Raw genomic sequence first — 27,293 nt, 5'->3', positions numbered from 1 at the left:
ATTCCCATGCTAATGCAGTACATCTGTGCTTTGGGAAGGAAGCAAGGGGAAAGGAAGATCTCCATTGCTTTTTATTTATTTATTTAATAAAAAGTTTGAAATCTGGATATTTGGGAGGTACAGGAGAGACAGGGCAGAAATACAAGGAAAATTAGGTATGTTTCTTTAGTTTTGCATAATGTACCTGATTTTCATTGTATTTCTGCCCTGTCTTTCCATACCTCTAAACTGTCTGGATTTCAAATTTTGTACTTCTTGACCTTGAAATGAAAGGGTATTATTGGCTCCCTGACTTCTTTTGGAAGTATGACCACTGATGCTAAATGAGATGAAAAAGGAATTTGGTACTTCCTTATTATAGCAGCCTTGGCAAAATGTAAAATGGCCTTGGCAAAATTGATACAGTTGAAGAATTACGGATGTTATCTATATTGTACCCACTTCAGATATTCATTATTATCTAAAAAGGATGGTGGTGTTACTCTCAATACATTACTTAGCAATGACATTCCGTTTCACATGTTTTCAAGAAAATGGTTTCAGCATAATACAGTACCCCCCCCCCCCCCCATGTACACAAAATAGGCAAACAAGTGCTTTTCAACTTACAAGTTTAGATTTTCTACAAAATACAAGCCTCCTTTTCTTACTGGCAGACAATGGCAATTTGCATTCCTTATGTAACACATCAACCCTTTTGTGCACCTCATCTACAACTTTATTTTCTTCACACTATTGCTTCAGAAACTTTCCGTCTGTACGACTTTCCTAAATCTATTTGTAGACACCCTGAATTGCTAACTGTTTCCTCTTCCATACATTTTTAGGACTGTCATTCCTCATTATCTAATCTGTCATCCAAGTACTGCATATGTATGAAATGCAGTACATCATAGTGTTTATGATATTTGTGTATTTATGCAAATTTATGTGAGCTCCGACTGTTCATGGGTATCGCCGTCTTTATTCTTTACGAATCTATTTTGCTTTACTCTTTATGTAACTATATCATGAAAGCTGTTGTAATAAGGAAGTACCGGTAATTCTGCTTTTTTAATGTTTGCTTGACTTAACAGCTGTAATAAAATATGGGGCAATTATGTCTACACAAAATTTATGAAATTCAATAAGTAATCCATTGGGACACAGTACCTAACCTTGAGGAAGTTCCTTCATTATTTGGCAAATTTCCATAACAGTAATTATCTGAGTGAGGATTACAAATTTGTCTTCCAACACATGAGGCAGGCTGATTCTTTGACAAAATGCTTTCCTAGCTTTCCATGGACCCTATTCGTCTCTTCATACTTCTTGACTTCAAAAGCTGTAGCATATATTAATTTAAGTAAATGTGGGTGACTGGACTTTTTTCTGTTGGTATATGCTGTATTTTACAGTAGGCACATTGATTGGGCTGACCAATCAGCACGCACATTTTTGAATGTTAATGGCCAGTCATTGTGTAATAGGTAATAAACTCCCTTTACTATTGCCTGCCTTGCCTTATTTCTGAATAAATGTGAAACCTTCTGGATAACTTTGAGTTAGTTAGTTCTAGTACTTTTTTTATAACAACATTTTATTTTATTAATTTAACATATTTAAGTTATAGAGCTTTTTGACTTTGTAAGACAACATGTGCTGAGAATTAATTCAAATGCTCTGTAAATTGCCCTTGCCATTTTCACTATACAGCTATGTTTTACAATGGAACTTTTCAAATTTAAACTGCATTCTTTATGCAAATAACATAGTAATCACATGTGATTTTTGCTAAATTGCTATGGATATATTAACATGACATTACAAGATGACTTTAAATTAGTATGGAAATGATTTTTGAATAGCAAATAAATACTGAATTTTACACAGAATTCTTATAAGAATCACCAACATCGTTCCATTTCCAAAACTAGACACTGATGGCAATTTACTCGTAGTTTCTCAAAACAAATTCCTTGATCTCCTTCTTGACTAAACACGTCGCTCATTTACTGTAATGTAAAGGGAGAGCTGACATTTGTGTGTCATTAATTTTGTATGCCCTATTTCCTTGGTAGTTTGTGAACCAAAACACATCTCATTTGAAAATCTGTTTCTTTGTAGTTTGGCTACAACCAGACTGTGATAATTCTTTAGGATGTAATTGGGGATTGAGCAGAGGACTGTAGTGGTACTATATTTGGGCCTTAATCCTTACTATATGATAGGTAGGATGTTGTATTACTGAGAAATTCTAATAGTTGCTCATATAGTACTACTTTATTCAAGTAATTTTGCAAGGTGATCTTTAGCATTAGACCTAAAACCCTGATTTTTTTTCTGTGTGGGGGGGGGGGTGGAAATTGCTATTTCAGAAATAGATGTAAATTTAGAGATTTTAATGAAATGAGTGGGCAAAGTTAAGCTGAGTATTTGTATGTGCATAAGTGGTGCAGTGATTAAGGCCCAGATTCGTGAACCACTGCTCATCAGACTAGAGTTGTGCGTGTGTAACAAGCAGTGATGATCGAGCAATTTACAATTCAAGAAAGAGCAGTACATGTAGCAGCAGCCTGTAAAACAAGGTTTAAGAGCTGCATATGCTAATGACTGTATAAATAGTCAAGGCTCATACTAATGAAGCAGTAAATCATAACAAAGTTATTAAGAAATGTAGGAAAAAAGAGCGGACACGTTGCACTCTTATAATTTTAAATTACAACACATACTGTAATACACATTTGACACAAATTTGACACAAATGTTAATAGTCACACAATGTTGCTGAAGACCACCTCAATAATAATCATACAGAATATTATATTCATAAAGTAGCGCAAAGTATTCTAACAACTAAGCCAACATGGGAATGGAGAAAGGAGATTCTGCTAGTAGTGATGACAATTAGGGATATAGACAATAGACAAGAGGGAGCTGGAATTTATTGAAGAAAACTGGCAAATGAACGAAGGTATTGGGAGCAAATAACTAGAGAGGGAAATGTAATAGAATGGGTAGAGGCCAAGAATTTATTTGTACTGCAGGTTAGAGATTGCCTTCCCTATCAAGGATTGATATCAGAGTATAGGCAAAGATAAAGAAATAGGAGTGTCCTAAATGAAAGACCAGTGCTGGTAAACTTTGTAGTAGAATCTTGAACAGAAGCTGCCATTAAAAAAGGAATAATTAGTGCATATAAAATATTGCATGATAACTATAAGAATCAATCAGAGGAGGTTAGAAAGGATTGTGGAGAGAGATTGGGTAAGCAATTCACAAAAAAACAATGTGAGGATATATGTATGTCTCGCGATTATGAAACAAAATCTAGAAGAGTTAGGATTTTTGCTTGGAAATGTTTACATAGATATTTTTATACCCCAAGTAGAGTCCAGAGAAGTTTTCCTCAGGGACACAGCAAATGTTAGAGGTGTAACAGGGAAGAAAGAGGTACTTGGCAACATATTTTCTGGGAGTGTGGTGGGTTGGTGGACTTTAAGGATTCCTTGTGGGATGCAATGTTGGAGATGCTGGATGGGCAGATTGGTGTGTCAAGGTAAATGCTTTTTCTGAGCTGTGATACAGAATCAGAATTGCCTAGACATGGTAAGGCCTTGCTGTGTCTAATTATAGTGTCTGCCAAAAAAAAGCAATTACTAGAAAATGGAAATCAAAATCTAAACCAACCATATCAGAAGTAGTGAATATAGTTACAGAGATAAAACAACTGGAATTGAGATTTTTAGAAAGGGTAGGTGCAAACTACATGGGGAAAATGGGAATTGTGGGAACAATACATACGGGGAGGAATACGGTTTAAAAAAAGGCAGAACTTAAATAAGTTATGTAATGTTTGACTGAACATTATTGGGTAGATTATAAGTGATGCATAATGCTTGCAGCTGGGAATGTGTCAGTATGGTGTGTGATGTAAATGCTTGCAACTAGGACTGTGGCAGCATGGTTTGTTTTCATTTATATAAATGTACAATTGCTTATGTTGTAAGTGATGATTTAATAAAGATTTTTTTTGTTTAAAAAAGATGGGCAAGAATGGAATAATTTATGTAATGTTTCTTAGGGTATATGATATATAGCAATATATATGAAGTATGTTTGTTAACGTTCATTTGTTAATACAGTTTGATTACTTTTGTATAAATGAAAATTTGTCTGTGTCACAAGTGATAATTCAATAAAGGTGTATAAAAAAGTAATAGTAATCCTTGGGTGGAGAAACACAACTGTACATATAATAAATTAAACAAGGTTTCAACTGCATCAAAACATGTGATACATTGGTTGTGTATAGCATTGATCAGCATTACAACCACGTCTATGAGGCAAGAATTATGTGACCATGCAATCAATATGAATTGATATTGATGTCAGTCACAGAACATCTAATGACTGTATGTAGACACATGCACACTTGTGCCACACTGCATGTGTCACTGTGATGGCGGAATGTGAACTGTGTAGAAGATTGATCTGCTCCACTACAACAACACATATCCTATTACACCACCAATATACATAATAGTGCATCATGCCATGTCAACAGTTCTCAGGAGACATATTACAATAGCTGTTATAGAAGGAGAATGTACTGCAATGGCATCAGTTTCTATAAATACATTAGCTCACATCAGGGGCATTATTAGGCTAATGGCCAGCATCACATGAAATCCTAGCTATTATTATATGCTGTAAAAAAATCTCAATTAACTATATTATGGAAGATAGTAAGCTTATTAAGTTTACATTCATACATTTTCCATATCTATTCCTATTATCCTGTCTATCACACCCTACCCTTCTCTACTTGCACCATCCTATGCATTCACCAATATAATCTGTTACCATATTTCATAACCACTAGAATATTAATAATCATTTGTGATAATCACCTATTATATAAATACTGCTGCATCTTCCTATTATCAGGCTTTCCATATAATTTATGCTTGAACACTATGACTTTATTATAGGTTCATAGGTAGGTACTAGGCTATTATCCCTAGGGCCTATATAAGCCTAGCCAAAAAGGTACCCTGGCGTTCGCCACCCAAGAAAATTATTTTCCTGTGCCCCTGTTGAGCAGAGCCACAGAAGTGATCCCTGGGGTGAATTTCCTATTTCCTATCCAGTCATCAAGATTTTTCTTGAATAGTGCTAATGAGGAACTTTGTTTGTCATAGATAGGTAGTCTGTTCCAGAGTATGGGAAGTCTCTGGGACAGGAATCTATCCCTACACCATGTTCTGTTTATTGTGGTGACAAGGTTTAAGTCCCTAGAGCATGTAGTTCGGAGGGATTGGGATTTTTTTAAGTGGAGCATGTCCAACAGCTCTGGGTTTGACATAGCTTTGTATGTTAGGCAGAGATCGCCTCTGAGTAGGCGATATGCGATGGAGTAAAGCTGGAGTTTTTTTAGATGGTCTGCGTAGGGCATCTGTTTGAGGCCAGTAATCTTCTTTGTGAGGTATTTCTGTGGCCTTTCCAGTTGTTGCAGATGTCTTGTGAGGTACATACCAAAAGGGGCGTTGTACTCTATAATGGGTCTAATGAGTGATGAGTAGAGGGGAACAATGACCTCTTTTTTTCTGGATGAGAAACCTTTTGTGATGAAGTGAGCCATGTAGAAGGATTTCCTGACCACTGTGGTGATGTGATTATCAAAGGAGAGACTATTGTCCACCTGTGTCCCAAGGTCTCTTATCACACGTTCGGCATTAAGTAGACTACCACTTATGTGGTAGTTCATGGGTACAGAGTTTTTACCAAAGGGGATGACAATGCACTTTTTGGCATTGAGCTTCAGGCCATGGCTTTGACACCAGGCATCTGTCTAAGTGAGGCCCTTTTGTAGTATTTCCACATCGTTAGGAGTTTTGATTATGGCTCCTAATTTGCAGTCATCTGCAGACTTTGTTAGCCAAAGACCTTCTGTGTTAGCCTTTACTTCAAAGAAGTAGATAAGAAACAGGAGAGGACCCAGGACTGAACCCTGTGGTACTGCACTTGTCACTGGTCTGAAGTTGGATTTGGAGTCTGCTACTTTCACAGTGTGGATTCTGTCTGTGAGCCCGTTGGCAACCCATCTTGTGACATAGGGATCTATACCTAGTTTAGTGAGCTTATCTATAATTCCAGAGTGGGGGATGGTGTTGAAAGCCTTGGCAAGATCTAGATAAGCTGTGTGAACCACCTTACCCTCATCTATGGCTTTGGTGACTGCTTCAAAGAAGTCAATCAGGTTTAGGAGACATGATCTGCCTTTTACCAACCCGAACTGGGTAGGGTCCAGAGTTTGGAGATTACCAGTGTCTTTGTTTATGAGTTCCATGATGATACATTCCATGGCCTTGCAGACCAGTCTCACCAGGCTAATGGGGCGGTAGTTCCCGGGGTTTGTCATGGCTCCCCCTTTGTGGAGTGGGATAACCGTTGCGGTGCACCATTTAGTGGGCACAAAGCCTGAGGTGAGGCTATGATTGAATATGGTACTTATGTAGGGTGCCAGTTCATTCTGTAGTTCATGTAGAACACAGCCTGGGATATTGTCAGGTCCCATGGATGCTGTGTTCTTGGCTTTGGAGAGTTTGATTTTTACCTGTGCAGCCATAATTACAGGAAATTTGCATTCTTCCACTATAGAGATTGGCCCTCTAAGGGGTGAGAGGGGGGTAAAGTTAGCACTGAACCTATCTGCCAGGATGTTGGCAATATTAGTTGGTTCTGTATATTTAGTACCATTGTGCTGTAGCTCAGAGCAGATCTGAATGTTGCCATTGAGATACTTGACATAGCTACAGAATGCTTTGTGGTTGTCTTTAGAGTTAGTGGCAATTTTGTTTTCGTAACTAGGTTTGGAGGATTTTATGAGAGATCTCAGCTTCTTAATGAGGTTGACCAGGGAGTTCCTCCCGTCATGGGATTTTACTCTTTTTTTGCAATAGTTTCTTTCTTCTGTTGTAGAGTTTGTTTATGGCAGAGGGCCACCAGATTGGCTTCCTTTTTTTGGAGGATAGCATCTTGGTTCGATTAGGGATAGCATGATCCATGCACTCATGTAAGTGTTTATAAAGTGCATTTGTGTAGGATTCAGCAGTCGCACCTCTATTGTCCATCTGTATGGGTGTCAAGAAGTTTTCCACTTCTGTCTTAAGAAGTGTGAAGTTGGATTTGGAGAAGTTTTTTACGGTGGTTTCCCTAATTGGGGGTGAGGGCGGGATGTGGATGTCTCGAGTGATTAGCTTGTGGTCGGATCTGACCAACAAGGAATTGACCTCTGGTGTGGAACACCGGTTGCCCATGTTGGTAATGACCAGGTCTAGGATATTGCTGCCCCAGATGGGGGTGTGAATAAGTTAATCCAAGGTGTTGCAATTTATGAATTCCAGTAAACATTGAGCAAAAGAGTTGGTACATGAGTAGTTTTCACAGTTAATGGAGGGGTAGTTGAAATTGCCCATTATTAGGGTGTTGGGTTGTACCCTAATACTTTCCAGTGTATCAAGAAATGAGGAGTGGGAATTCTGGGGCATGGTGGGGGGGTCTGTAGCAAGCTACAATTTGGATTGCTGTCTTGCCCAGTGTTAGTTGCACTTGGATAATCTCGGATGCATTATGCTGTGCAACTAGCCTGGAGGTGTGGATATCCTTAATGAATATGGACATGCCTCCACCTTTAGTGCTTCGTTCTTGGATCGGTGGCCGAAAGGTGTGGTATGAATTATAGCCTGGTAATGCAGGGGGTGCTCTTTGGAACTTTTAACCAGGTCTCTGTCACTGCACAGATGTCGGTGTTCTCCATGTAAAGGAGTGCCTCGAGTGAGTGCTTTTTGAGGTTTAGACTTCTAGCATTGAGTAGCATTACCCTCAGATTTTGCTTGCTTGTACCTGTTACAGTGGTGAATTTGTCATTTGAACCTTGCCTAAAAAAGGCACTATAGGGATGGCAAAAGCCTTAGCCAGTATCCAGAATCCCAAGGGTGACAGATGCAGGCCATCTCTGGTAAAGCATAGTGGTCTGACGATCATGTCGTCCCAGGCAGACAAATACTGGATCCCCTTAGAATGACATCAGAAGCATAGCCAATTGCTGAAGTCAATCATTTTGTCCTTGTACTGTGGTATCATTCTGGGTGATGGCAGGATGCTACTCAGGGCTAGGGTCATACCTGCCTGGGCTACAAGATAGGAGAGCTCTTCCATGTTTCTTTTCATGTAGTCCAGGGAGGTACGTCTCAGGTCATTTACACCAACATGGACAATGACAGTGTCATATTTGTACTTGTTGTGGAGTGACCTGAGTGCATGTATTATGTGACGGATCCTGGCACTGGACAGGCATCTGAGAGTAACTTTCTCCTTGTTTAGCCTGGTCAGTGGAACATCAGTGTGCCTGACTATAGAGTCACCTATGACTAGATTGTTGGATACATTGTTATGCCTTATGAGCTGTGGTTGAGTGTCACACTGAGTTTGTGGGCTATGTGTCATTTGGGTTGTGTTGGGGGCTGGAGTTTGCTTGTGTTTCTGCTTTGGAGGTCCCTGATGCTAGGGCAGGTTTTTATTGAGTGCCTCCATGAAAGTAGGTGTGTGTTTTGTGTTTCTATGTGTGTGTTTTGGTGGTGTAGGTTTTGAGGAACTATGTGATGAGTGTAGTGCGGTGCAAGTGTTTACCTTCTCCTCTTGACTGTCTAGTCCAGTCTTCGGTGAAGAGAGCTCTGCTTCCAGTTTGGCTATATAAGTGCATCTCTCACAGGTTGTAGTGTTGGGTGGTAGGAAGAGAGGGTTGTCTGTGTACATGAGGCAATTGCTGCATTGCCCCAAGATTCCCAGATTCATCAGGTAGACAGGAGAAATCACCGGGAGCTGACCCTTAGACATGCCTGGATAGGTGCTTATTTATTAAGTACTAAAAACTGCTTTCCTCTAGACAAGTGAGGAAAGTTGAGTACTGTAGTAATTTGCAGCTTATTTAGTGCTTACAATGAGTTCTGAATAAGTTCTGAGTTCAAAGAAACAGATCTGAGTGCTGAAACTAGAAAACTGGCTAGTTCTAAGAAAGAAAATTAAGCTAGATGGCTTCCCTCCAACACAGAAAGGCTTGGGGGCTCAGAAGCCTACAAACAGTCTAGACCACTAACAGGAAAGGCAGGAAACAAGCTTATTTTTTTTTATTTCCCAGATGCTCTCTTTGTACACAGTAGGAGTGCCTGAAATCAGAATATGATCTCACTGCACTCAGTTGAGTGAGCAAATGAGATGGGCCCAGAAGGAGTATCCAAACATAAATTTACAAGAGGGGCGGGCAGTTTCAAAGCCACCAAGATTAACACCAAAACAAAACCAGGAAGGGCGGGTGGGGAACTAACTGAAAAAACAGAGTCAAAACGTCTAGTTCAATTAATATTCATTGCAACACAAATAAATCAATTAAATTGCTGTATTATTTGATAAAAAGTGCATATAAATGGTACTTAAATTCTCTTCTAAGTCCAGTTGAATACAGCTTGATCTTAGCCGGCCAAAGCTCAGGTTTTAAGCAGAAAATATTCCAAAATGTACCTCTTAAATAGGCAGTAACAGAATATCAATGAATAAGACTACCGCCGACTGCAATTACTGTGTATGCAGGAATTCTAGCAGGCAATAAAATGTAGCAAGCCCAAACTGAAAAAAAACAGTCAAAACTTCCAGTTCAGTTTATATTCAATGCAACACAAATAAATCAATTAAAATGCTGTATTATTTGAAAAAATTGCAGATAAAAGGTACTTAAATTTTCTTATACTTGCAGTTGAATACAGCTAGATCTTAGCCGGCCAAAGCTCATGTTTTAAGCAGAAAATATTCCAAAATGTACCACTTAAAATAGGCAGTAACAGAATATCAATGAATGAGACTACTCCCGACTGCAATTACTGTCTATGCAGGAATTCTAACAGGCAATACAATCTAGCAAGCCCTAACTAAAAAAATAAGAGTCAAAACTTCCAGTTTAGTTAATATTCAATGCAACACAAATAAATCAATTAAAATGCTGTATTATTTGAAAAAATTGCTGATAAAAGGTACTCAGAGCAGATCTGAGTGTTGCCATTGAGATTCTTGACATAGCTATAGAATGCTTTGTGATTGTCTTTAGTGTTAGTGGCAATTTTGTTTTCGTAACTAGGTTTGGAGGATTTTATGAGAGATCTCAGCTTCTTACTGAGGTTGACCAGGGAGTTCCTCCCATCATGGGATTTTACTCTTTTTTTTGCAACAGTTTCTTTCTTCTGTTGTTGAGTTTGTTTATGGCAGATAAAAGGTACTTAAATTCTCTTATACATCCAGTTGAATACAGCTAGATCTTAGCCGGCCAAAGCTCAGGTTTTAAGCAGAAAATATTCCAAAATGTACCACTTAAAATATGCAGTATCCAGAATCCCAAGGGTGACAGGTGCAGGCTGGCCAAAGCTCAGGTTTTAAGTAGAAATATTCCAAAATGTACCACTTAAATAGGCAGTAACAGAATATCAATGAATGAGACTACCCCCGACTGCAATTACTGTCTATGCAGGAATTCTAACAGGCAATAAAATCTAGCATGCCCTAACTGAAAAAAATGTCTGTTGAGTTTTATTCTGACAAACTAATGTGTGGTTTTTCAAATTTTGTGCTGGAATGTTAAGACTTTATTATGTCTAAGTTCTCATTCTGATAAACTAATGTGTTGTTTTCATATTTGTGTTTGAATGTTATGACTTTATTATGTTTGTCTAGTTTTTCATTCTGTTAACCATATGTATCTGGAGCTTTTCTCCCCAGGCATCCACTGAAAATGCGTATCTCATGATGGGCTACTAGAAAAATACAGAAAGAAGGTTCAGCGAACATGGGATGTCAAATTAGAGTTGGCAGAATCTCATATTGCTGACCTTTATGTTTGAAAGTGTCCAGTACAGTGAATGCCACTGTGCATTTGCTGATATGTGGTCAATGTGCAAACAGAGATTGTGGTACAATCCAGACTGGGAAATTTATCCTTTTCCTCACTGTAGTACAATTTTGGAGTTGGAATATATAATTTGCAGGAGGTGCGGGGCACAGGGGGACTTGCCCCCCCCCTTCAAAAATGTGAAGTTCAATGTTGTGCAGCACATTTGTACTGCTACAAACAGAATTGAATTTACTGTTGTAGAAGGTGCAGGGGAGACAGTATGTTGAATAATGATGAAGTTGAATACTTGGCATGACATTCGACATACTGACCTACTTCCTCTGCCATCATTGGTGTTGGGAGCCACTCATAAATTGATTATTTTGTGTAATTTGTGATTTTGATAGTAAACCTCTCATGAACCAGTTGGACTTTCCCGGTAAACAAATTCCAGATAAATAAATACATTTTCTGCATATATGTATACTTGCTTGATTGCATTACATCCTCATACTATCAATATAGGACAGGTGCACCACACCATGACATAAATAGTAATCAGACATGCAGGGGTTTTGAGATGGCTTACAGAGGCTCATGGAGGAACTCTGCTTCATGATGCGTTCATGCATATTTGACATGAGGAGATCCTCCACTCCTCTGCAGGAAGGATGTCATGTGGCCAGTGGAAAAAGGAGGATGGTTGATGCATGGGGCTACTTGAAAGGTTTTCCAAGTGGCAGTGCAATGAAGAATGATTCAAAAAATCATACAATACACATAATGTACCATCAACCACACACACTCAGCAATCTACTGAGCCTGATTTGAACATTATACCTGTGTAGGTGTAGAATATGAATGCAATGCAATGTCACAGTAGCAGCAACACAAATGTCTCACAGTAACATTGTCATGTTGTACTTTATGGACTATGATAGCATTATTGTATGCTGAGGAGAACGTGTTGGGAGGAGTGTAGGACATGGATGTGGAGTCACATCCTCTGTGTAAAATTGTCTCAAAAGTGATAGGTGTATGTACATACATGCAAGTCACCTGCTGTTAGATTAGAACCCTATATATGTAGGTAAACTAGTTTGCAAACACATTAGTTTTGCGTTACTGCCACAGCACAAGTTTGTCTTGAATACTATCAGAGTGCATATTATACAGGATGACATCATCATTGTATGCTACAACGAGATGTTCAGAGTAGGGCTTGACATAGCTGTGGACTTACATATTGTTCTAAAATTGTCACCATAGTGATTCTTGACTACACCCACAGTTAATTGTTGTGAGACTAGACCCCCTACTTACCTGTTTACACTGCACAGTTCGTAAAACAAGTCTGGCTTTTATAGTGTCCAACAACACTTTATAGTTGGTTACATCAGCAGGGTCTGGTGAGAAGAAGATGGTAAAACTACTGTTTGATATGCTGGTGTTGAATTTCAAGCAAATGAACACACAGCAACATACCAAATAACCAAAGTGAGAATATCACTCTACCTACCTATTTACACAGCATAGTACTGGCTTTTAAAATGTCTGTCAACACTTTATAGCTGTTGACATCAGTAGTGTCTGATGAGAAGAAGATGGTAATATCAGTGTCACACATGCTGGTTTAAAATGGTTTCTTGAATGTCAACCAACTGAACACAAACACACATACACACATACACACACACACACACACACACACACACACACACACACACACACACACACACACACACACACACACACACACAAGTTGACTGTAGTGAAAACAGAATCCCTATCTCACTAAGCACACCAACTAGGGAATGCAGTACTTAATGCAAACTTGACAGCACAAGTCTGGCTTTTAAGGTGTCCAGCAAAAATGTATAGCTGATGATATCACCAGTGTCTGGTGAGAAGAAAATGGTAATAACACTGTCTGTCATGCTGGTGTAAAATGTTTTTTTCAATATCAACCACATGAACAGAAACACAGACATACCAATTGACCACAGGGAGAATAGACTATCTATCTACCTATTTACATAGTACAGTACTTGATGTAAGTGCCGTGGAAAAAGTCTCACTTTTGCAATCCTGCAGGACAATTCATAATGGATGACATCACCACTGGATGTTTGAGAATTGATGTTGTGAGGCCTGCATTAAATAGATGCATAGGCATGTACAACTTTCAAAATATTGGCACTCTATGGGATTGTAGTGAAAAATGAAGGATACACAGGTATGCTCTGACTAGACAGAGTCACAAACACACACACACACACACACACACACACACACACACACACACACACACACACACACACACACACACACACACACAAGCACTCACTCGCACACAGCAGTTGACTGTAGTGAGATTAGAACCCTTACCTAAGTAGACTGACTAGAAAACTCAGTATTTAACACAATCACCATGGCACAAGTCTGAATTTTGTACTGCTGCAGGACAATTTATAGTGGATGACATCAGAATTATATGTTTGAAAGAAGATTTGGGAGGCCTGAATGAAATAGATGTGTAGGCATACAACTGTCAAAATATTGGTACTCCATAGGATTGTACTGGTGACAGCAGGATACAGTTATGCTCTTCTGACTTGACAAACAGACATGCACACACACACACACACACACACACACACACACACACACACACACACACACACACACACACACAGACACACCAATTAACTGCAGTGAGATTAGTACCACTACCTAAGTACACCAACTAGAAAATTGAATACTTAAGGCAAGCGCCATGGCACAAGTCTGACTTTTGTAATGCTGCAGGACAATTTATGGTGGATGACATCACCAGTGGATGTTAGAAAGAAGATGTTGGGAGTTCTGAATGAAAAGCATGTGTAGGCGTGTACTACTGTCAAAATATTGGTATTGCAAAAAATTGTACTTATGACTGCAGGATATATAGCTATGCTCTTTTGATTAGACAGGCAGATGCACATGCACTCCAGTTGACTACAGTGAGATTAGAACCCCTACCTAAATATACTGACTAGATAACTCAGATATTTAATGCCAGTGCCACAGCACAAGTCTGACTTTTACAATGCTGCAGGACAGTTTATAGTGGATGATATCAGCATTGGATATTTGACAGAAGATACTGGGAGGTCCATCTGAAATGGATGGCCAGCCATGTACAATTGTCAAATACGACAGATCTGCATGTTACTAGATTGATGAGTGTGCAAAGTTTAGCATTTACTGTTCTGGTCCCAATGTACAGGTATATCTTAAAAGATAGCTTTGAAAACTATATGCAAACAGCTGTCCACATTACTACAATACTGGAAAATCTAAAGGTATATTGTCAGTATAAAGATGTATATATTATATAAGAAAGCATTTTTTTATTTATTTCTTTAGTGCAGTTGATGTATTTGGGAACAAGTACTGAGAGACCAGGTTTCAAGTGCATGGGTGTTGGTAACCCATGGCTATAGTGTAAATATGTGTTCTTTCCTTAAAAGTGCCTTCCCTTTGTTTGTGCTTTTATCTGTACTTTCGTGGGATGAAGACTAACTTGGAAGTAAAATCAGTAATTCATGCCATTGTGCAATTTCCATACTGTGCTAAGAGGAGCTGGTTTGCACAACTGATTGCAAAGTGCTTGTGCATGTGAGCTAGATAGTTATATTGATTTCCCCATTTGTGTGGAGTTAAGTGACAAGCAAATGTGAGCCTCTGTTTCATTGTTAAAATTGTGGATACTACTGAGTGTAAGAAACACATCTGCTGTTAAGTGATTCTGTGACAACTGGGTAAATGCATTGGCAGATTTATTTTTAAGCCCAGATGATATAGGACTCAAACCCAGCTGTATCTAATAGTTCTAAATATGTAATGTAATGAGTGAACCGCTATCAGGTCAGGTAAACGCTCCTTTCCAAGAATAAAAAATAAAATAATCAGCAAAGGTAGGAGGATAGAAGTGAAGCAGATGTGTCAATAAAATAATTCAAAAGTTCTGCAACAATCCAAAAATCTTCAAGTGATATTCACAATTCTCATGAAATAAAGATTCATTTAGCTTTTTATTATATCAGTTTCGTGATTCTTGGAATATCATTGTGAATATCACTTGAAGATTTTTGGATTGTTGCAGAACTTTTGAATTATTTTATTGACACATCTGCTTCGCTTCTATCCTCCTACCTTTGCTGATTAGTGTTAAATATGTATTCATAATACAATGACATAATTATTTATTCTACATTCACTGTGTGTTACCTTAGTGCAGCACATTTAAACAGCAGTGCACAGAGGTAACTGCACCAAGGAAGGGCCATTCACTGTTTCTCAGCATTGGTGCATGATGCAAAACTCTCTTCAAACACAGAGGACAAAAAGTGAAGGGTTTCACTGTTTTTTCTTTTCTTTCCTTTTTTTTTTTTTTTTTTTTTACTTATGCATGTGATGTATGATTCCAGTTTTTGACCAGATTAAAGCTGTTAAAATGGAGTAGCTAGGAAAGTGGTTAAATTGGGGGACAAGCAATGGAAAGAACACATGGAAAGCAATATATGAATGGGCAGGTGGGAGGTAGGAAAGAACCGTAGCTATCCAATTTTTCAACAGTGTAAAATGAAAATATGTACAGAATATTAGCGGAATTTGGACTGTCACCTCAACAAGGATAATATGGGTGACAACAATGAAATCATGTTGTATATCCAATTGGACTGAATTAAATTTGTTAAGAAGATATGTGTCTAAAGTGGAGAGCTATGTATAGGAAGGTTTTAATGTGTGACAGGTGCCCATTTGTTTTACTTCAGTAAGAGAGGAATGTCGGGTAAGGGATGTAGGTATTTCTGAGTCAGGCAAGTAGGGTAGCTGAGGAAGCAGATGCAAACAAACAGGGCAAACATGACAAGACACGTGGACAGTGAAGGACATAAAAGGTTGGGGACACCATGATTGGGGTTAGGGAGTGGACAGCAGATGCCTACGCCCATCAAGCATGGGGGCAATGAATAAAGTCCTCACCTGCAGGATTGTCATCACTGTCCCCTTACTCTGCTGGCTGTTGGAGTGCTTGACATCTTCCTCTCTGGACTATAAAAAGAGCACCCTATTCACCTGGTGTAGGTGTGCACTAGTGGTGCTGTGCACAACCCTACACACCAAGCCTTACAATTCATGGCTGGTGATAAAATTTCCACCTCAGCCAGTACTCCTAGAGGTACCAGAATAGTTCTACCTGATGTGGAGGGCTCAGGTAATGCAGAGGCAGTAGAGGCAGTACTGATAGGTTGAGTCCCAGATGTGCTGGGTGTTGTTGCAAGAGCCAGTGGAGTGGAGGCTGGCTGAGCCACAGGGGTTAGCCTACTTCCCTGTGCTGTAAAGCATTTGATGATTTGTTAGAAATGGATAACATGGAAATGTTTTAAAGACACATAGAAATATAACAAAGAGAGATAAGGGTTGGGGTAAGAGGAAAAAAGAGATAATTAGTACCATCATATGTGACATACAATGCATCACAATAATAAAGTATTTTGTAGTTATCTGTACTTTTACATTGAAGTAAATGTCTTAACAGCTGCAGACTATAAGTAATGATTGTTCAAAGTAATCCTTGCAATGTGCATATATTGCACATATGTTTGTTCAAATTATACAGATTAAATTAACAGCAGGGCATGAATGCCAATTCTGTTGAAATTAAATTATGTAATGTTTTTAAGGATTTTACTTATATTTATTTGCTATTTTTACACTTGACTCTTACAGTTGGCTTGTGCTACAGACTGAAGATTGCATGCTTGCTTTTACAATTAGGATATGCATACTTAATTTGCTACTACTGTATAGAAGAGCAATACTTTAGATAAAATAATAGTTATGGCTTGTTGGATACATACACCTTGCTTCCCTCGGTATCTCCAGACATTCATCATGGGGCTCTATAGTCATCATAATCTCTTGATTTGCTATCAAATAAAGAGAACATAACAATAAAAGAGCATTATGCATACCAGTCTTGCCTGTATGCATCTTTCTATCTATCTATTATAAATTATATTTATCAGTATACCTACACAACTGTGGAATGACAGCAGTCCTGAACCCATCCAGGCATTGGTTGAATGTATCCCTCTTGCAGCTTTTCAGGTCATTAAAATGGTGCCTACAATGTTTTCCAGTCTGTGGAATGCCAGTCACAATGGAGACAGCCTTGGTCAGACTATTCCATGCCTCAGACTTGCACTGAGAGCCAGTATAGTCCTCCTGTAGCAGCCTTCATCTTTGGTACTTTACAAGGAGTCCATTGAAGATTCTGGACTCTTCAACACTCCATCTCTGCAGCCTAAATTGGGCACCTTTCCTCCTACCATTAGACATGTCCAACCAGGGAAGACAGCAATAGTTCAAAGTGATTTTCAGCCAATGAGTATTATTGCATTTACTGGTAGTGCCCAAATGTGAACAATGATGCCAACTGCATTTGTGCAATGTTAAGCAGAGGGCAACAGTGCCAAACAGACTGAAAAGCAGTTTTTGAAACTTAAAGGTTAATCTGACACTTGGCATTAGTTTCAGGGTTGTTTGCTGCTGGAATTGTTAGGAGATTTAACTTTGCAGACATGCACAGTGGGCATACAATTTATGACCTGACACATCTTGTGTGGCTTTACACACCGATAAACAATAACAAACCAATACACACCAATTATTACACATTTTACAATGTGGGATTCAAACCTGTGCATAAGAAACAAAACATTTTCTTCCACAGCAATGATTTTTCATCCTTGCCACAGAAGAAGTGCTTCTCAGACATACTCATGAATTATATATAATTACACATGACAGAATGATGGGTTGACCATGTATGTGTGCAAATTGGCAAGGCCCTGGTTTATACATTCATGTGTGTATGAGTATTAAGGATGTCTGAAGGCCATCCAAGGTCAGAGAACACAATTATAATTACAGAAACATAACAGTCAGTATACGCTTAGTCAAACAAATAATTCATATGAGCTCCACCACTATACGTACGTACTGTTATTTATAATTATGTTTAATTATTTTTATGTTTTTATTAAAACTGAGTGTACAAAGTATAAAATTTGCAGTGTGCAATAATTTTTTTCATATGAATGTTAATATAGAATAAACTAGAACAACAGTAACATTATTTGGAATTTGCTGTATTAGAACCCATGATCATCTGTATCATATCCCTACACTTATACCTGCTGACACAGGAGCAGTTATAAAACAGCTGGATATTTTCATATTTGTTATTAACTTATGTGTGTTCACTGCTGTGCTATGCTGATTGGCGTCTTTGCGCAGTGCCAGCACACTTGATAGAATGTATCTGTTTTGAATTTGTCTACTGTCTGCTTCCTGTCTGCAGGTGTTCTAAACCTGAAGTTGTTAGGGAAGGTTGCTAACTGCCCCAGCACCACTTGCCTGAAGGAAAAAAAGATGCAACAATGTATCCTTTTTGAAATCAAGAATGATGTCTGCAGGTTCTCTGTCTGCTTTGTGTGTGGGCCATTAGAACAGGTTTGCATGAAGTTAAGTGATGTGCAAATGTGATGAGAAAAGAAAGAGGCTCACACACCTAGAATTACCTTCAAAAGAGGAGCCAGTTTAAAAAATCTAGTTGAAAGAAACTCTAATACACTAGCCAGTAGATGTGGGATGTATAAATGTGGTATGTGTAAGTACTGTAAACATATGGATGTGGGTCAGAAGTTTAAGATCAAAGGCACTCAATACACTACCAGATTTAAATTAAACTGTCAGTCTAAAGGGGTCATATACATAGCCCAATGCCAAATGTGTCCAGCATTCTATTATAGGGAAAACAGATAGGAAATTGTGGGAAAGAATATATGAACATCTATACCACATTGGCAAATTGAGCAAAGACAGTGCCCTAGCTAAACATATCTGCGGATACATGGATCACAGGTTTTTGTTAAGGGCAATAGACCAAATTGTACCCGATAACTTGGGGGGTCCAGTTTCACTGGAGCTAGAACATTTAGAATTAATATGGAAGTTGAACACCAATGCAGGGCAGTATCCACGTCTAAATGAAAGATGTTCTGTTGTATGTATTCTGAAATTAAAAAGCCTTACTAGATAGGGTTTTATGTATAGAATTCATGTAAAGTATGTATCAATTGTACATAAGATCTTAAAAATCAACAATAGCAGGAATGAACATGGGTTTACCATGTCATTTTAGTATTTTAGATATTTGGTACTTATATAGTACAAAAACCTTTGTAGGTATTTTATGGTATATATGAACATTTAGTATTATTTCTTCTGTATGGTTAGGGTTTGAGTTTTGCATGTGGGTGTGTCTAAATGTGTTTGTGACACTTTTTGTAGTCTTTAGAAACTGCAGTTTCTATGAGCACTAGTTTTCAATTTGTTGTCAAGAAGAATGAAATGAACTGATTAACTAATATTGGTTAATTACCTAACTAATTAACTACTGCTCACTGACTACTTAAGGGCATGCTCTCAATGTTGTTTTTATCTGAAGAAGTCACATCTGAAGAAGTCACAGTAAATACTGTGACAAAAAGCACTTCGTTTTGGATTAAACTGCTTGTTCTTACATTTTGTGTCTGGTGCCTTCCTTCCTGCAACCAGTTTTCAGTTTTATATTTCTGTTTCCCATGTTTGTGCTAGGCCAGATGTTGTGCAAATAGTGGTATTAAAAATAAAGACAAAAAAAATAAAAACAACATTACAAATTAAATATTAGTACACATGAAATATTCTTACACAACTCTGGATTTGAACTCTCACACCAATGCACCTACAAAACACATTAAAGGTTTCTTATCACTCTTTGCCTCAGAAACAGCTTTGCAGCAGGAATGAAAATCATTGTGCATACAAGCAACTCCCAAATCACCCACAGTGTTAACAAGACATATGGCCCTTGTACACTTCTGAGTTGTTTGTACATGTTAATTTCAGATGTAGTGCAATGAGTGATCACACAACCAGTTACGACTATTGTTTGCAGCAATGCAGCTCTGTCTTATCTTTTTATGGTGTTCATTCCTCTCTTAAATCAACAGTAGTCTGAGAATGCAGTCTGTAAAGCATGTTGTATCATCATCCTTAAAATGTATGAGGCTATTAAATGACAATAATGTACAGTTTTCAACAAACACAGGTAGGCTGGATGTTACTGAACAGAAACTAAGAAATGTGTTGTTTACTTTCATTTAAAAACTTAATACAATTACTTCTACACTTTGTAAGTGTAACCCAGCTGACTCACCAACTAGAGGTAAGGGAGTCTGAATTGCTGTTGTATTTTCCTTCTCCCTACCAGTAATCATTCACATTTGCAATCCACTGGAAACCAGCACTGAAGGAGTGCCTGCACTATGTTTACACTTCCTACATGGAGCCAAGAATTTAGGATTCAGCAATTTTAATGAGTTCATACCTCATTTCCATCTTCACCGTGCTCACAGACCTAAATCTATACTATAAAAGGTATCTGTGTAACTAGGGAGCCTAAAGGTGAAGAGAGCTGTGTATGTGAATAACACTGAAGAAGATTGCTATTACTTTGGATTGACCAGCACAGATGGCGACTGATCTTGATAAGTTATGCTTGAATTTTTCAATTATATGCTGGATTTGCTCACATGTAACTTTGAAAAATACTAATATATATATATATATATATATATATATATATATATATATATATATATATATATTAGCAAACACAACTTTTATTTCTTAGAAGTTTACTGATGGCATAGGTATTTTTGTCAGGACATTTTACTTTCTAGGATACACAGCCTTATTAACTTGTATCACAAGTGTTACTGTTGCAACTCTTTCTTGTTACACTCTTTCATGTTAATTCAGTGAAATGTAAATATCTTACATTGTTAAAGACACAGGCATGTTAGCCTTCTAGGAGGACCCATAGCCACCTTTAGGGGAGTGCTGGGCAAAGGTACGGGTGACTGGCAATTGCATAACAATGACTGTTCTGTGGTAAATGTGTACGCATGTTTTTGGGATAGTTTGTTTCAAAGTACTTTTAATAATTGACTGATGTATTATTCCTTTTTTGGTACAAAATGTCACTTGCCTGTTGTTTTGGGGATAGGGGGGCCAAGTTCCATTTCTGTGTTGCCACTATCAAAAATATTTTACTGAAGTTTGCTTTGTTATTGTTAGCCCTTGTTTTGGATCAAATATTAATTTGTGTGTGACTTTGATATGTTACAACCAAATAACCCTTTCTTATATTTCAATAACTGAAGTGGTAATAGTGAAAAACTAATAATATGTGTTATATCTAAGCAGGAGTTTTATTTACCTGATATTTATGTATAATATCCCATTTCTGTTTTATGTCACCTAGGATTAAGGCACCCAAGAGTCCCAATCCCCATAAATCACCTTCAGTGAATCTGAGAACGGCATCATTGTCCAAGCCTTAAATCAACACAGAGTCTTTCTGCTTGAGAGAGGGCATGAGGATATGTCTGTAAGAATGCAAATTTGGAACCAGGTAGTGAATGACATCAATGCTGTTGGGGAGTACAGCAGGACATATGATCGAGTGCATCATAGGCCCACAGACATGATTTCCTTAGCCCAGAGGAGAACAGCTGCAGTGGCCCATGGAGAGCTGGCTACTGGGTCGGCCTGCTACAGTTCCAGCACTGACACCAAATTAATAGTTCCTGTTCACTGTCAGGGATCCAGAGAGCTCAATGGAAAGTGTACAACAGCATGTGATTGATGTTGGTGCTGCTGTTTCTGGAAGGATAATTATGTCCCAGATGGCACTTTCCGGTAGGCTTACATATGTCAATTTTTAAAGATTTCTTGTGTAGTAAAATGTTGAATGCAATAGTTCCGTTGGTTTAATATTTTGGGGGGTACTATTTATATATTGATATAGTTAACAATATATTCTGCTTCATTACACATGGGCTTGGAGTGGACAGTCAACCAAGTTACAGTTAAATGTATATTGCGATGATTGTGTCCTTTCATTTCACTTATCTTTTTCTAGGACTATCCTCCATAGCAAGTGTGTAGTCATCTTTGCATGATAAGGCAAACATTTTGTTTTTTAGTACTGATGAGAATTTGACAGAAATATGCATTTATCCGTATGTGTGAGTTGGGTGTCAGGACTGTGTGTGTATTGCTGTAGTGTCTGTGATAGTGGTCCCAGTGTTAGTTTATTAGCATATATTACACTGTGGTAGTGTTGCTATTAATTTCTTTCCTCCTGTGTCTGCTGCTTATTATCACAGGTGATCCTGACAGTGGAAGTGGAGGACTCTTACCACCTGATGTCATAGTATCTGCAGACTCTGATGATGATGGTGACCAAACACAAGCACAGTCAGGGGGTGCAGAGGTTGAATCTGACACTGAGATTGACATTCAGCCATCCCCTGCAATTCCATCAGACACAGCCAGTAGCCCTACTCAAATCCATTCCAGTGAGTCTTCAGATATTGGACAAATGGGAGGAGAGACACTTGTTCATGATACTGAGGATCCTGCAGCTTCGGTACATGTTGACTCTGGCCATAGCCAAAGTGTAGGCAAGGTGCCACACAGGAGAGTTGTCAGGGTTGCTTGGAGGAGGTCTGCTGTCCATCGTCTACCTGATTCTGCTGTGTCTTTCCATGCCACTCGACATATGTTTAGGGCTATCATGGATGTGCAGGCTTGTTCCAATAGGGCCTCTGAGGAAATGATAAGAGTTGGTGATATGACACAAGCTGACATCTGTGAATGCCTCCACCATGTTGCCGATTAAATGGATTGGATGAATGACACATTGGAATGGGCGGTGTCTGTTATGGGGCATCTGCTGGGAGGGGTATGGGATCCACATGGATATAGGTCAGCCACATTATCTGATGTTAGTTGATGTGACTGTGCCCAATCACACTCCTGTAGTGACACTACTTCCACTGCTCTGTCAATGGTTGAGGTGTCCACATCCAGATGTGGCAGATCATGGGGTTGTACTCCTTCGCATACTCGTGAGGTGAGCTCATCCAGCTGACATTAGTTACATTGAGATGGCAGCAGTCCATTTGACAGTAGGCATGGACATGCCAGTGCAACTCCTATCAGAACCAATTCTCATGGTTGGGGATGACTACCATGAACTGTCACCTCTACTAAGCACAGCTTACACCTGTCTGACATAACTAGATGCAGAGATAACACAGAGCTTGTGTGTGTTCTTGCAGACACTCATGCACCAATTTCACCTGGAGTACCAATACTGACACACACATACACACACAAAACAGCTACATGAGTTAGTCGTGAAGCTTACAGCTCATTCTGTCTCATTAGCCATTTGATACTTTATCCAAATGTCTGCCTGTTTCTCTTTCTTACTCACATGCACTTACTACCTTTTGTGTCAGGCTAGGCATCCTGCCCCCCCCCCACAACACCCTGTGCAAATGATGATAACTTGTTTTCCACCCTTTGGATTCAGGGTTACATAAGTCTTGTCTGATGTTCATGGTGCATAGCTGACTTAGTGCTTAATATATCTGTGTTTGTTATGCTCTTTTACAAATTGCATTGCCTTCTTGCCAGTTTTTGTAATGCGTACATACATCCCTCCCAACCTTGTAAACCAACAAAGCTGGGCCAAGCCAGAAATGAAAGTGTGACAAAGGCCCAACAATGGATAGAGTTTTTAAAAATTCTAGTCTTACAAATTTAGACAGTTAATAGAATAAAAGGTTTTGCATTACCATGTTATGCTTTTTTGTTAGGGATATCTTATCTGAAACTGAAATGGGAGTAATTGTTTTCTAACTTCACTCTAATGATTTACTAGTACAAAAGTATGAGGCTAAACTGTGGACGTTCTATGAAAATCTGTACATTTTAAATGCATGAATGTGTGACTCTGATACATGAGGGCTATTATTTGATAGAAGGCACATGTATACACATAAGTCACTGTTGTTGCATCTTGATGTCATTGTTGTAAAAATTGCTTACCTCGTACTTACTTATATCACCAAGCAACAGTATGTAAGGGTATGCCATTCCTTTGTATTCTTAGACATTTATTTTTCTATTCCAGGTTCAGCACTTACCTTGGAAATCTGGCAGGTACAAGCATTTTAGTTCAGGGCTGATCCTGCTAGCAGTACATAGCCATTATATGGGTAAGTAACGGTTGTGAATGTTGCCTGGCACCAATGTTACTGTGTGTATGTGTATGTGATGAAGGTTTTATCCCCCTAGGTAGTGAGTGCATGTACTATTCATTGCCTCTTGGCCAGTTTGAAGGCATATTGTGCATGCCTATGTCTGCACACTACCACAACAGCTACTGGTTCTCCTTCTGGTCCTCACCTCTATGTGATGGTGGTGACCTTGCCAGAGCTGCTGGGATGTGTGGTCCTCCCTTGTTGTTCTTGCTGAAGTTGTTTTCTTAGGATAATGTTATGAAGCATGGCATAGACAGAGAATATTTCAGCACATGTACAGGGATTGTACTGCAGGGCTCCCCAGATGTATTTAGGCACTGGAACTGTGACTTCAACAGCCCAAACACACACTCTATGATATTTCTTGCATGAGTGTGTGCCTCCTTATAGCATACTTTAGTTGGTGTGCATGCAGTTCAGATGGGCATCATCAACCACATTTCCAGTGCATAACTGGCATCCCCCAGTAAATGACCCTGTGGGATATCCCTGGTAGTCAACATCTCATACAGTTGAGAGCTGTGCCACATATGTGAGTCATGGTAAGTGGTTGGGTTGCCAGCACACACATTCAGGATGATTCTCTTAGCATTACACATGACATGGCAGTTAATGGAGTGGCAGCACTTTCTATTTATGCACTCCTTTCCATGTTCCCCATGTGGTGTTTTGATTTTTACATGTGTGCAGTCTATGACACTCAGGACATCAGGGTAGTGTGCTAAATCATAGAAGTCCTGCATAGTTCTGTCTCTGTCCTCAGGTGTGCAGAAAAGGTAATGTACTCACTGGCATGTTGTAGCACAGCATTCAGGAACTGATGGAGGATCCTGGATGGTGATACCTGTGACACCCCAGCATGCCCCCTGTTGGTCTCTGGAAGGTTCCTGTAGCTAAAATTCTCTAAGTGCTGTACATACCTTAGTCTCCTTTGGGATTGGCTCCCCTCAGTTTGTCCTTACTCTCAGATGAAGACAACAGAGGTTGCAGAGTTCCTGTAGTGTGTCTGTATCCACCCTATAGCATTCTATCATTGACACCTCATGCAAATTGTGAAAAGTTAAACAGGGTCTTTCTCCTTCTTGGACAGGGTCTATTAACAGCAGCAGCATAGACTCTGTCTTGCTGCACAGACACATGAATAGGAGCAACCACAACCTTCAGCATTCTTTCCATGTAGCCTAGTTTCTGTGGCTGTATTCCAATAGGTTTTGGAATTCCCAGGGAAAACCAGCACTGAGACTACACAGTTGCTTTACAGCTTATGGAATAGCTCCTCTATCTTGGATTGGTTGATTAGCATACAATTCAGCTGCTTATGCTGTAATTAACATGTCACAATGTTTATCATGTTTGCACCACTCTACACAGCATGAAGAGATGTTTACTGAATACAAAATGGTGCACTACCATGACACTCACACAGTTCTAGAAAACTGTATAGGATTTATTCAATCTGCACCCCTGTTTTTTATATTTATAATCTCTACATTTTTACACACTGCCAATGTTTATCAACAAATCATATTTGAAATATGTCTGAATTTTTGTTAACAATAACTCAGCAATCTTGTGCATGTATTTTTGCAGGTAAAGCCTGTGGTTCATTTAAAGCCATTAACATGTAGAGGTAATTCACTTTTTCTTCATGAAATCTTCAGCATTAAAAATGCTATATGAAATAAAACTCAAAGATAACTGCATAAACCTTAGTTTGTCTTTTTCAATGCATGGGGTTGGGGGTAACAGTCTCTGTATACCAGTGTATGCATGCCTGAGCACATTTACAGTTAGTTGTCCTCAAATCTGCACATGCCATTTACAGCAAAAAATATCAGAACACATTTGTTTTTATACAAGACAGATTTTCCCCATGTTTGGACATACCTTTTACACTCTTTGATATCATGTCATAAGCTTGGTTTCGTCAAGGGCAGATCATTCCTACTCAACCTGGTGGACGTCTTTGAGAAGGTCACCAAAGCAATGGATGAAGGCAAAATCAATCACGCTGCCTACCTTGACCTGGCCAAGGCATTCATCACAATGCCACACTTGGGCATTGTTGACAAACTCAAGAGGTTAGGTACAAACCAGTATGTCACCCAGTGGATAGCCAACAGGCTCACACACAGGAGCCAGGAAGTTAGAATTGTGGAGCCCACCTCTACAAAGAGACCAGTCACAAGTGGAGTCCTTCAGGGATCAGTTCTTGGACTGCTCTTTTTTGGCATTTACTTCTCAGAAGTCAAGGCCAATGTCAGTGGTCTCTGGCTGACTAAATTTGCAGATGACTGCAAATTAGGGGCTGCCATTGAATCTCACACTGACACAAATGTTCTTCAGGAGGGGCTGACACAAACAACTGGTGTCAGAATCATGGACTAAAAGTAAATGCCAAGAAATGTATAATTGTATCCTTTGAGAAGTCATCCATACCCCGTAACTCTCATACTGACAACACACTCCTTAGAGCTGACCCAGTAGTCAGGGACTTAGGGACATACATATAGTAACCTAGTCTTTGATCATCATGTGTCTACAGTGGTGAGGAAATCATTCTATGTTGTGCAACTTGTAAACAAAGGTATGGCATCTAAGTCCAAGTAAGCCATTGTTCCACTGTATTCTGCATTCATAAGACCTATCACTGAGTACAATGCCCCCTTTGCTATGTACCTAACCTGGCATATCCAACAATTAGAACATCAACAGAGATTCCTCACTAAAAGAATACAGGGCATAAGTAAAATGTGCTATACAGATCACCTCAAGTCCCTATTCCTGTATTCTGTCTCCTACAGGCTTTTGCAGGGGGATTTATGCTTGGCATACAGGGTATTGCCAAACCCCACTCTGATTGACCCTCCTGCATATCCACAAAACAAACAGCACTAGAGTTACCCATTCTAAATACTTAAACCTTGCCTGTGATATAAATAGGACCTGTTGGAGAGATAGGTATGTATCCCAGAGACTACCTACTCTATGGAACAGGCTCCCCATCCATGTGAAGCAAAGTTCCTCCCTAACCCAATTCAAGTGCAACTTGGACAACTGGATGGGAAACCAGAAATTCATCACTGGTTTGGCAC

This window comes from Protopterus annectens, chromosome 6.part0 (assembly GCF_019279795.1).
Source record: "Protopterus annectens isolate FY-2018-M chromosome 6.part0, PAN1.0, whole genome shotgun sequence".
NCBI lineage: Eukaryota > Metazoa > Chordata > Ceratodontiformes > Protopteridae > Protopterus > Protopterus annectens.
Note: the sequence above shows the minus strand (reverse complement) of the source record.